Source organism: Chiloscyllium plagiosum, chromosome 5 (assembly GCF_004010195.1).
Source record: "Chiloscyllium plagiosum isolate BGI_BamShark_2017 chromosome 5, ASM401019v2, whole genome shotgun sequence".
Classification (NCBI taxonomy): Eukaryota; Metazoa; Chordata; class Chondrichthyes; order Orectolobiformes; family Hemiscylliidae; genus Chiloscyllium; species Chiloscyllium plagiosum.
This window is the reverse complement of record NC_057714.1, coordinates 64,588,896-64,602,865: the sequence shown is the minus strand read 5'-3', so window position 1 is coordinate 64,602,865 and position 13,970 is coordinate 64,588,896.

Below are 13,970 nucleotides of genomic sequence, written 5' to 3'. Positions count from 1 at the left end.
AAGAATAATAAACGAATTTCTTTGTTGAAAAAGTCCCTGAAATATGTCTATGGTGTATTCTTTAGTCATAACATTTCAAGTAAACTGGGTTTGGAGCATTAATTTTCAAAGACTGTTGTCAACATGCTTGAAAATATTGAATCAGCATCCACTGACTGTCTTCAGTACAATTGTAATTATGAAGAACTCCTTAAAACATAGCAGATTTCCTGGCCAAACATTTACTCCTATTTTGTATAAAATCTTTATATCTCCAGTAGTTCACTTCAGGGCCTGGATAGAGTGAATAGCTAAAGTTTTTTTCCCAAGTTGGAGTCGTCCAAAACTAGAGGGCATAGGTTGAGGGTGAGAGGGGAAAGATTTAAAAGGGACCTCGGGGTCAATTTTTTCATGCAAAGGATTGTGCGTGTATTGAACAAGCTGTTAGAGGAAGTGATGGAGGCTGGTACAATTACAACATTTAAAAGACATCTGGATGGGTTTATGGAAGAATTTAGAGGGATATGGGCCAAATGCTGGCAAGTGGTTAATTCACCTAGCCAACACATCCCTGGACACTGCAGACATATATAGCATGGCCAATTACCTAACCTGCACATCTGTGGGAGGAAACCAGAGCACCCATCAGAAATGGCAAGAATGCACAAACTCCACAGAGACAGTCATCTGAGGCTGGAATTTGTTTTGGCTTCCTTTCAGAATCCAAAGATGTGTAGGTTAAATGGAATGGCCATGCTGAATTGCCCATAGTGTCCAGCGATGTGCAGATCAGGTGAATTAGCCATGGTAAATGCATTGTTATGGGAATTGGGTGAGGGGAGGTGTAGCTGGTTGGGATGCTCTTCAGAAGGTCAGTGCAGACTCGATGGATTGAATGGCCTCTTTCATACTGTAGGGATTCTACTTTTAAAAAATATTACATTCTGTGTCCTTAACACGTTAGTGTGATATCCAAGTGGTATTTAACATGGAAAAGAACATATTCATAAGTGGGCCAGGAGGGATGGGATGTTGGGAGGGTGGTAATTAGTGGTAAGCAGGTGGTTTTCTTGCTTATGTTTTACTTGCTGTAATGAGACTTAATGAGGTCCAAAATCAATGTTGAGGACTTCCAAAGCAACTCCCTCCTCGTATATACACCACCGTACAGCCATCTGTGGTTTAATTCTGTTCTGTGGGTGGAACAGAATATACCCAGAGATAATAATGTACTTATGGGGAACATTGTTTATGATTCTGTGGGCATGACCAAGTCAGGCTTTCCCTAGTCTGTGGGACACTTCTCCTAATTTTGACACATGCCCCTAGGTACTGGTGAGAAGGAACAAAAACAGAAATTGCTTGCAGCCTCTGTGGGAAGAGAAGGAGAGTTAACGTTTCAAGTCCATAGGCTCTTCATCGAAAAAGGATTTTGCTGGGTCAACAGGATCGTTGTTGTTTCCAGTGCCTTGGTCAGCGTTAAGTGGTCCATCTGATTCTATTCCTTTTATCACACTTTGTAGCAGTTAGGTACAACTGAGAGGCTGGTTAGGTTATGTCAGAGGGCATTTAAGAGCCAACTACATTGCTATGGGTCTGCAATTACATGTAAACCTGACCATGTGAGGATGACAGATTTCCTTCCTGAAAGAGTATGAGTGAACCATAAGTGTTTTTACGACAATTAACAATAGCATCATGATCACCATTGGACTAGTTTTTAATTCCAGATCTATTATTTGAATTCAAATGCTACCAAATGCTGTGGTGGGATTCAAACCAATGTCCTTAGGCCATTAGCCTATGTTCCTGGATGACTGGCCTATTGACAGTACCGCCACTCATCCTTCCGCATTGACTTTAAGACTCTATGATTATGGGTTAAGTTTTCTAATCATGCTCATAGCAAACTTCCTGTTGTGTTTATAACTTTGATGGAATGATTGTATGTAAAGTAACATGAAATAGGCAGCACCCATCCTGCCATTACAGCACCATCAACAATCTATAATAATTATGATAATTGTGGTATAATCATGTAGTTCTACTCAATACATCAACCTCAAAAATGATACTTTAATTGGCAAAGCTCAATGCAACATTGTGATCTTACAACGGTGTTTTCGTCTTTTAATACATTGTCTCTGAATTTTTAAATTATGTAGAATGACCATTCAAGCTAAACACTAGCACTGAATTTCATTGACACTTTTTTACAAAGTAGTCAACCTATTTGACTTTTTGCTACATTCGGGAGCAAAGAGGATTTAAATTAAATGGTTAAGTCTTAAATCATTACAACTAAACAAACTGGCATATAAGCAGGCACTTAAATGCAGATTACTTTGGGAGGCTTCTTGTCAATTTTTATTCAACCAAACCTTCAGACAAACAAAAAGCTATCTTTAATTGTCTCTATCACTACCTACGCTACTTATTACTGTAACAAACTTCTCCATGGGAACAGCTAAATACGCTTCCCCTGTGGGCACTTCAAATGAAATGAGCTTTCACACAGTACTGCATACGTCCGTGGAAATTTCTACATTGTTAGAAGTAGATAAAATGTGGTGACAATGGCTGAAAGTGTACATTGCATCTGTGAGGTTTCTGTGTTTTGACATTATATGTATTTATTTAATTTAATATTCCAGCTGAATTCAATAATAATACAAATAGATTGATAATCACAGACATCACAGATAGATAAATGCATGCTTCTCAAAAACCACCCAATACTTAAGTGCCTATTAACATCTTTCCAACAAGACAACTTCTCCTTTGAGATTATTTTTCAATGAATAAAGACCCATCTCTCCCCTAACTATAATTGGCTTGCTCCATTAGTATGGTATATTAATATCCATTTACATGTCTTAAGCATTGGAAGGAAAGCATGTGGGTTTGGTACAACTTAGAGGTTATAAGTGATAAAAATGTAAATACAGGGAAGCTGGTTACAACCCGCCTTCTTCCACATCTAACTTGAACATATTAAACCAGTTCAACATAAACCCCTCAAGAGAAGCAGGTTCTGTATTAACATTTGTAAATTGCTTAATTGGAGCAATATTTCAACACTATTTTATATTTAGCATTGCTCCAATGTATTTTCTGAGCTCCCTTAAACTCATGCCAAAGGTAAACTGAGATTACAGAGAAAATTGAGAAGATTGATTCAATCTCATGGAAACAGTGCAATAAATATTCAGTAAGCAGAAGTACTTTCTTACCTGCTGATTTGCAAGGATACATTCACAGTAACCTTGATGAAAAGTTTCTTTCCATAACTTTGAACATTCATTTCCATTAGGGAAAAAGTTAAGGCAAACAAATCCAGATCTTCCTAAATGATGATAGAGTTAAAGAGTAAGTTGAAACTGAAGAATTATCTTATGTTTTTGATAGATGTCATGTGGATAATAGAATTGAGAACCACACTGAATGCAAACAGTTCAAAAGGAAATTAATAAAACAAATAAGCGAAGTAAAGAGAAGTCATGAGTAGACATTAGGAGGTAATAAAAATGGAAATCCAAAAATCTTCTATCGATATATAAATAGTAAAAGGTAAAGTTGCTGTAGTCTTACCAGACGATGGGGGCTGTTCTTTTGTTAGAGAAAGGTGAGTTGTGGGTGTTTGGCCTGAGGGTCACCCCGTCTCAAGGAAAGGGAGAGGTTGAGAAGGAGAGTCTTTCATGATAACCTCAGCCAGTGCAGGAATTGAAAACACACTTCATCTATTCGCTTCACTCTGAATTGCAAACCAGTCATCCAGCCAACTGAGTGAACCTACACCCTATAACTGAACTGCTGGCTTGTGATACAGAGTGACACCAACAGCATGGGTTCAATTCCCACACCAGCAGAGGTTGCCATGAGGACTTTCCTTCTCAAGCTCTCTTCTTGCCTGAGGCATAGTGACCCTCAGACTAAAACACCACCAGTCATCTTTGTACTCAGACAGCAGCCCTGTTAATAGTAATATATTGTATGGCTAATGCAATTCAGTTTCTGGTCAATGGCAACAACCAGGATATTGTTAACAGGGGATTCAATAATGATTATGCCACAGGGGACAATGGTTAGATTCTGTCTTGTTGGAGGTGGTCATTGCCTAGCATTTGTGTGGCATAACTGTTACTTGCCACTTTCAGCCCAAGCCTAGGCAATGTTCAGGTCTTGCTGCATTTGGACATGGACTGAGTATCTGAGGAGTCATGAATCATCGGCAAACATCCCCACTTCTGACCTTATTTTTGAGGGAAGGTCATTGATGAAACAGCTGAAGATGGTTAGGCCTAGGATACGACTCTAAGGAACTCCTGCAGAGATGTCCTGGAGCTAAAATAAATGACATTCAACAACCATGACAATCTTCCTATGTGCCAGGAATGATGCCAACCAATGGAAGATTTTCCCTCTGATTGTCTTTGACTCCAGTTTTGCTAAGGCTTCTTGATGCCACACTTGGTCAAATGCAACCTTAATGTCAAAGGAAGTCACTCTCACCTCACCTCTGAAATTCTGCTGTTTTGTCCACATTTGAATCAAGGCTATAATGAGGTCAAGAGCTGAGTGTCCCTGGCAGAACTAAACTGGGCATTAGTGAGCAGGTTGATAACACATTCTATCACTTTACTGATGATTGAGAGTGGACTGATAGGGCAGCAATTTGCTGGGTTGGATTTATCCTGCTTTTTATGTGCAGGACATACCTAGGCAATTTTCCACATTGTTGAGTCGGTGACAGTAGTGAAGCTGTACTGGAACAGCTTGGCTACTATTGCTGGAATGTTATCAGGGCTCATAGATTTTGAACTATTCAGTGCCTCCAACCGTGTCTTAATCGCAACTGGCATGAATCGAGTCAGATGACGATTGGCATCTGTGTTGCTGAGGACCTCAGCAGGAGACTATGATGGATCATCCACTCAGCACTTCTATCTGAAGACTGTGACAAATGTTTCACCCTTGTCTTTTGAACTGATGTACATATTAGGCTTCCCCGTCACTGAGGATGGAAATTTTTCCTTCAGAGAGTTGCTTAATTATCTACTATTATATGAGACAGGATGTGACAAGAGTGAAGAGCATTGACCTGATGCATTTGTTGTGGAGTTGCTTATAGTCTGTCCATCACTTGCTACTTATGCTGTCCAGTACACAAGTGGTCCTTTTTTGTAGCTTAACCTCTGAAGACGATAGTGAAACTTTTAACAGGACTTAGGCTACTGGAATGGGTGGTCAAGTAATAAAAGAAGTAGAATACAAAGAACTGTGAAGTGAATAACTGGAAAACAAGGAAAGGCAATATAAAATAAAGTGTACAATTCTAAAGATGTTGGAGGAGGAGAGGGTCCTGAGTCTATATGTACAAATTATTAAAGGGGGCAGGGGTGATTGAAAAATGGTTCATAACACCTACAGGATCCTGGAGCATCAAGATAAAAGTGAGGAAATTATAATAAAGCTGGATAAAACATGGTTTCTGCCTTAACTGGAGATTTGCATGTACTGACTGGCACAAAGCATTCAGAAAAATGTAAAGGCATAAAAGAAAATGCAGAAAAGATTCATGAGATTGGTTCCAGAGCTGAACCAGCTGTTTTGTGGGTAGATTGCAAAATCTGGGAATGTGCTTCTCAAAGATAAAATGTTATGGAAATATTCAATGAGGATGGATCTGGATAAAATAGACAGTGAGAAACTCTTAAGATTTTGAAGGATTGAGAACCATAGGGCACTGACCTAAGGTGATTGGCAAAAGAGGTTGTGTCACCATTCTCTTGTGCAGTAAATTCCAGATCATAACCGCATGCTTTCCTTCTTTACAATACTCCTTAAAAACTTTCCCTTGACCAAGAATTCTGTCATCTGACCTAATATCTGCTTATGAGGCACAGTTTTAAAATTTGTTTTATGATGCTCCTGGAACCAATACCAGTAACAGTAGCAACCCAGCATCTGAATAGTATGGAGGCACAATAGATACATTTGATCTCACAGAGATGTTTTGAGGACATTCCTAAAGCGTTTTGGTGTATCCTGGGACTCTCTTATATATCAGAGCTTCAAGTATTGCAATTGATCTTCACAGAGCAGCAAAGTCAAGAAAAATGGAAGACACAGGACCAAATTCTCTAAATGGTCTTTAAAATCTCTCTAATGCTTTTAATTCTTTCACTTGTGATGACTTATGAAGTTTCCTCCTGAAATCTGACTGCCTTCAGACATTTGTCACTATCTTCTCTGCCCGTTGCAAGTTATGCAAGTCCTCACAGACAGAACTACTGCAGAAACTAATTCAGCAAACTCCAGGGTCAAACAGGCTACTCTTCTCCATTTGCCCCACCACAGTACTGCACCTCGTCTCCAGAAAATTACTTACAAACATGCAGATAATCCACAGAACAGGCAGAAATTTGTTCAACCTACACCACCTTCAACTCAAAACCTAAATCATTCAAAATCATTCAGTGATTGAGCAGATGAGGTTTGCATGTGTACTAATTTAGTAACTGAGCAGCAAGTTAGTGTCAATTCCTTCTCTGAACAATATGAGAAAATGAGCCTTGCATTGAACACCCAAAAAACTAAGATCCTCTGTCAGCCAATTCCTACACAGAAACATAGAAGATAGGAGCAGGAGGAGGACGTTTGACCTTTGAGCCTGCTCCACCATTCAATATGATCGTGGGTGATCATCAAGCTCAATGCCCTAATATTGCCCTCCCCTCATATCCCTTGATTCCTTTATGCACAAGAAAAATATCGACCTCCTTCTTGAAAATGCATGCTATTGTGGTCTGGCCCACTTTCTGTGTTAGTGAATTCCACAACTTACCACTCTCTGGATGAAGAAATTTCTCCTCATCTGAGTCCTAAATTGTTTACCCCTTATCTTTAAACAATGACTCCTGGTTCTGGCCTCCTCCCCCATCAGGAATATCCTTCCTGCATCTAACCTGTCTCGTCCTGTTCAAATTTCATATGTTTCTATGAGATTTCCCCTTACTTTTCTAAACTCTGGTGAATACAATCCTAATAGACTCAATTTCTCCTCATACATCACTCCTGCTATCCCAGGAGACAAGTTAGGAAACATTTTCTGCACTCCCTCTATAGGAAGAACATCCTTCCTCAGATAAGGAGACCAAAACTGCACACAATATTCCAGGTGTGGCCTTGCACCACAACACCTTTCCCATCAATTAAGTTCAATGGTATAACCCTGAAAATAGAAATTATTTTTCTAAGTTTGAAAGCCTCTCCTTGATGAAGGCAAAAATCGACATCACATCTAATGTGCCAAATCAGACTTTGACCATTTGAGGAAGAGTATTTGAACAACAGGATCTCAAATTAAGAGATGCAGGACCATCAGCAATTGCACACGCTTTAACACAGCCCTACTTTATATCAATGACTATCATTTGCAAGGTACTACAATGAGTGTGGAGCACTTTGTGTTGTCATGAGACCTTTCTTCCTCCAAACTTTATTGTGATATCCATCAGAAATCCAATCAATGAAGACCAATTGTGGATGCCATAGGACAAACAAATGTGTGACTGGCATGCTGAAAGTATACTTCAGATTCCTCATCAGGTCTGGCAATGCCCTTCAGTATGCCAAAATAGTCAGAGATTGTACTATGCTCTGCTCAACATTGTGTGGCAACCTCTCCATTATCTCTGCAATCATAATAAACTTGAAGGCCTGTCAGGAGATTTCAAATTCTTTGCTACCTCTTCGTAATAATATTTTTCACCTATGACCCTCAACATCTGGCTCCAACTGAGCAGAGCTCAAAGAATATTCTTCATTGCAGTCCTTGTTCTTGCTCACATGTGAACTGCTGAGCTGGATACACCAAAGTGAAGGAGCTCATCTAGTGAATGGTCAACATACGTCTTCTAATGATGGTGAACCCTTATATCATCTGTATAGTTTCCTTTCATAAAGTTCATTGATGGCTACCCTACATGTGAAATCACTGATAGAGAGAAAACAAATGCATTACTACAGGCAAATTAGTATATTGTAATATATCATTACGAAGATAACCATATTTCACTTGCTCCTGAAATAAGTCAACATGTCTGTGTGCTGAATGACTTGTGGGTTGCTAATATCTAACTCTGACTCCCAATAGTTGTGAGGTTTCCATTGCCAACGGCAGAGATATCCAAACACACACTTCACTGCTTCCTCCCCTGCAGTTGTTACCTGGGAGAATTATGTTTATTCCTGTACCAAATGGGATGCGGTTCAAGAAAGCAGCTAACTTTCACTTTCTCCAGGGTAGTTATGGATGGGCAATAAATGCTGGCCCAGACAGTGAACCACATATTCTCTGAATGAATTTTTGAAAATACTATTGTTTCAAAGTAGACCAATAATTAATCTTTGTCAATAAGTGTGAAGAGGTCATGGACTTCATTTTTGTTAAGATTAAGCCCATTTCATGAACTACACATTTTATGTCTTTCCCTGCCACTAGCCCACTAATCAAACTCCCTATAAAATTCCCCACTGCCCAAACACTGAAATCTGTTTTCTTTAAATTTTTCTCCCATGTCTATTCACACCCGATCTGAGCTTAACATATCCATGACACTTACCTGTTTGAGTGCAGTTCCAGTAACACTCAAGACACATGAAACCATCCAGGGTAAAGACCACATTCACAAACATTCACACCCTCTATCACCTACACCTTACAATCTACAAGCTGCATTGCAGCAATTCCCAAATCCCTTAGATGTATCTTCAAACTCCATGACCATTCACACTGATCAGGGGGACGCTAGCACCTACCAGTTGCCCTCCAAGTTGCACACCATTCTGTCTTGGAAATATTTTGTTGTTACTTCAGTTTTACTTGGCCAAAATCCTGGAAGTCCATCCCAAACAGAATTGCGACTCTACCTACAGCAAATTGGCTGCAGCAGTTCAAAAAGGCAGATCACACCTGCACAAGGGGGACAAGGGATGAACATTAGTTGCTGGTCCAGCCAGGAAGACTCATGCTCTATGAATGAAAAAAAAACTTCCCTCTCCCTTGACTTTAATCCCACTAAACTGCTAACCCAACCTTACCTCCTAATGCCTGTGTTAGCTGATGTTGTTACTGGATCACTGTCTGCACATGTTTCCCTCTCACTTTTAAATCTTCCCTCATCATCCACCTCCTCAAAAATAACCCAACCATCCTTGCAGGAGAACTGATAATTTTTGAATATTCTACAAAGGTGAGTTTCCAACCATGTGCTCTTGCCATCACTAAGACTGTCTATTTCTGACTTTGGGAATATCATCAGCTTCTCCCAGGTCTCAGCCTGTCTGCTGCTGAAACCCTCATTCATATCTTTATTACCTCAAGACTCAACTATTTTGCAACACACTGCTGGTTAGTCTCCCACATTCTTCCCTTCATAAACATGAGGTCATACAAAACTCTGCTGTGCATGCCCTCACTTGCTCTGAGTTCCATTTACTCATTGACTTCTACTGGTCTCTCAATGTTTTGATTTTAAAATTCTCATCCTTATTGTGAAAGTTCTATGTCGCATTACCAAGCCAAGTGCAATGATTTTTTATTCACTTGTGGGCCATGGGCGACACTGGTTGGCCAGCATTTATTGTCTGTCCCTGTCTGTCCTTGAACCTGCTTGTCAGGCCATGTCAGAGGACAGTTCAGAGTCAACCACGTTGCAATGGGTCTGGGGTCACATTTAGGCCAGACCAGGTGTGGATGGCAGAGATCCTTCCCTGAAGGACATTAGTGATCCAGACGGGTTTTCCCAACGATCAACAATGCTTTCATGGTCTTCAATAGATTTATAATTCCAGATTTATTTTTTGGATTCAAATTCTGCCACCTGCATTCCAGCTTTTCAAGTTGCACTTCACAGTGGTGTTCTTGTGGTATTATTTTTGTATGTAAACACCACACCCTGAATGGGGCCAATTGCCAAGGCAGCCAGCCAATATATTGAGGCAGGTGCTGCCCTGCTGAATGGAGCAGAACACTCAGGAAAATGGCCAGCATGCAATGCATAATCAAACCATCCATATTGCCCTGTGAAGGTTCAATTCTCCACCGACATAAACAAACAAGCCAATGTCTCTGGAATCAATCTGACAGCTGGAAACAAGGAGGCACCAAGACTTCATTGGAAGATACTTTATTTTAAAAATCTCAATTTTGATTGTGCAACCTCCTAAAGTGCTGCTAAAAGAGCTCATTGGGCAGGTACTTGGCAGCAAGTGAGTATCCCATCCCATCAGAGTTCTTATCCCTACCTGTAAGCCAAGAGGCCTGGGTTCAAACCCTACATAAAATCTCTGAACTGGGTGATTTGAAAATGTCTACCCCATCACCATCTGTCCTTTGAAAATGTGAAACCATCCCACTGGGACAATGGGATCCTGAGACAACATTATCCCAAACTTGGTGCGAGGCCCTGTGGCCATTTGAAAATCTGACCCCAAAACCTCTAAAATATGTCGCTCAGTCCAATGACCCTGTGATATCTGCATGCATCCAGTTCTGGATCTTCAGCATGTCCAATTTTAACTGTGGTGATTGGAGCAATAATTGACCTGGTTGGATTTATTGTGCTTTTTGTGTACATGATTTACCTGATATTTGTGGACAATTTTCCACATTGTAGGATAGATGCCAGTGATGTAGCTGTCCTGCAACAGCTTGGGTAGGGATGCAGCAAGTTGTGGAGCACAAGTCTTCAGTACTGTCACCCAAATGCTGTCAGGACCTATAACTTTTACAGTGTCCAGTGCCTCCAAATGCTTCTTGATATCATGTGAATTGAATTGAATTGGCTGAAAACTGGACCTATAATTCTTGGGACCTCTGGCTGAAGGTTGGTGCAAATGCTTTGGCCTTATCTTTTGCACTGATGTGTTGAGCTCTCCCATCATTGATAATGTGGATATTTATGGAGCCTTCTCCTCCAATGAAGGATATCTGACATCCTCATCTGATCTGGCCTATATTTAATAGTACACCATCATTCATGACTGTGTGTAGAAGGACTACAGAGCTTAGATCCAATCCATTGGTCATCAGATCACGAAGCTCAATCACTTGTTGTTAAGACTGTTTGGCATACAAATAGAGTTGTTTTACATATTCACCAGGTTGACAGTTTTTACTTTAAATATGCCTGGTGCTGCACTTGGCATGTCCTTCTGTACTCTTCATTTGAACCAGAGTTGATCCCCTGATAGTAATTCTTGAATGAGGTGTATGCCAGACCATGAGGTTGCAGGTTATGTTGGAGTACAATTCTGCTGCTGTTGATGCCCCACAGTGCCTCAAGGATGCCCAGTCTTGAGTTGCTAGATCTGTTTCAAGTCTGTCCCATTCAGCACAGTGATAGTGCCACATAACACGATGGAGGGTATCCTCAAAGTGAAGGTGGAACTTGGTCTCCACAAGGGCTGTGCGGTGGTCACTCTTAGTGATACTGTCACGGACAGATGCATCTGCAGCTGGCAGACTGGTAAAGATGACATCAAGTATGTTTTTCAAGTATGTTTTTCCCTGTTGTTGGTTCCCTCACCACCTGCCACAGACCCAGTCTAGCAGCTATTTCCTTCGACCTGACCAGCTTGACCAGTAGTGCTGTTGCCGAGCCTTAGACATTGAAATTCCCCACTCAGAGTATATTCTGTGCCCTGCCACTCTCAGTGTTTCCTCCAAATATTGTTCAACACCACCAACTAGGGGAGGATGGTATATGCTAATCAGCAAGAGGTTTCCTTACCAGTCTTTAACCCCTGGCCATAAGACATCATGGGGGCTAGAAACCCAGGTGAGGACTCTCAGGGCAGTCCCCTCCCAACTGTAGACCACTGTGCCGCCACCCCTGCTGGGTCTGTCCTACCAGTGGGACAGGACATATCCAGGGATGGTGTTGGTTGTTTCTGGGATATTGCCTGTAAGGTACGATTCAGTAAGTGTGACTACATCAGGCTATTGCTTTAGTAATCTGTGATACAGCTCTCACACCCCAGATGTTAGTAAAGAGAACTTTGCAGTGTTAGTAGAGCTGTTCCTGCCATTGCCTTTGCTGGTGCCTAGTTCGATACCAGGTGGTCTGTCTGGTTTCTTTTTATTAAGACTTTGTAACAATTGTTAAAATTGACTGGCCTGCTCGGTCATTTCAGACCTTGCTGTGTGAATGAAGTCATATATAGGACATTAGTGAACCAGATTTTTTTGTGACAATCATTCGACTCCTAATTCCACCATCTGCCATGGTGGGATTGAAACCTGGGTCGCCAGAACATTACCTGAGTTTCTGGAGAAAAATACCTCAAGACCATCACCTCTTCTTCTGGGAGTTAAAATGATGCTGGCTCCTAGTTTTAATGCTTATGACTCCTTTCAGCTTACTCCTGGAGATTTCAGCAACATCTGCATCATGCAGTGAACTACAAAGAAGGATAATACTGTCTTACTTTATAGCATGAAAACACATTCATCTCATTTTGTCTTTCTTGAGACAAATACAAGGATTAAGCAAAGGTTTCTGCATAGATTGAAGACTTCCCCTTATTACTAGTTGCCATTTACTGCTATGTGCTCCTTATTTCAGCTCAATTATATTCAGCAACAGAAAGGGATTCCACTCCCTCAGGGTGCAGCTGGTGTCTAACCACAGAATGTGCATCTTGTTGATGAATACCCGTTATCCTGGCAGCATTTACAATTCTTTCATTCTGTAACAGTCCTCTGTGCCACCTGTATTTTTACCATCATGACACATCAAAGGCTGGCTACCGATTGGCAAATATAATCTCTTCATGACATGCCTTATGACTTCAGTCAGGAACACATGCCATACTGGTGCAGCAGGCAAACAATAAAAGCCTTACTGTCACGAGGAACATAAAAGAGCAGACCACCCATGCACCGGAATTGACAGCCATTGTAACTGTGCGGCACTGTCATCCCAATTATCCAAATGTCATGATTGGCAACGTACAACAAAATCAGAAACTTAACATAAACTCTCAGTTAAAAATATCTACCATAACCCGAGAGTACGCAAATGGGAAAAGCAACTAGGAGAAAGTGAGGACTGCAGATGCTGGAGATCAGAGCTGAAAAATGTGTTGCTGGAAAAGCACAGCAGGTCAGGCAGCATCAAAGGAGCAGGAGAATTGACGTTTCGGGCATAAGCCCTTCTTCAGGAAATGGGAAAAGCAGGCATCCAGCAAAATACTTCCTCCCTTTACCCTATTGGGTAGTTCTTTAAATTATTACCATACATGTCCATTCTACAGCAGTGCAGATATTGCACAAGCAACTTTGTACCTGTAACTCTTTCCAATCATACCTTCTTCAAGGCTGTCACGTTAAAAACCTGACCTTCTAAGCCTTGCTTCAGCAAGCAGGATTGAATAACCATACTGACTGAAGGGTGGATGTGAGCTGGACTACACTTGTGTCTGAAGTTTTAAACTCCTTCTATGTTTCTAAGCTGGAGTATTTGAAGGATGTCAATTCTGAAGGGTTTTAGCAGGATGAATATGGGAATGTCCCCGCTTGTCGGTGGATCTCAAACTGGATATTGGTGTTTAAAAAGAAGGGGCTGCCCACTTAATACACAACGTTTTTCTGTGGATCATAAGGATTTGGAATGCTTGTCTGCAAAAGGTGGTAGAAATAATCTTTTGATAATCTTAACACTGGTAGATTGATGCTTGATGAGCAAAGGGATGCTTCTCGGCCTTTTGGCTAAGATCAAGTGTCTGTTCTTATCAGGACAGGGGTCGAGTTGCGAGTCATCAGAGCTAGTGGAGATCATCGCTGGATCGTGATTGGACGTTGGAGGATCGTTTGGTTGTGCTGACCTGCTATTGGTGGATCTTCATGCTGGCTTCGGCCTAACGCCAATTCAGGGACCAGCCAACCTCAGAGCTATGGCCTCAACAGCTGCCCGCAGCCCTGG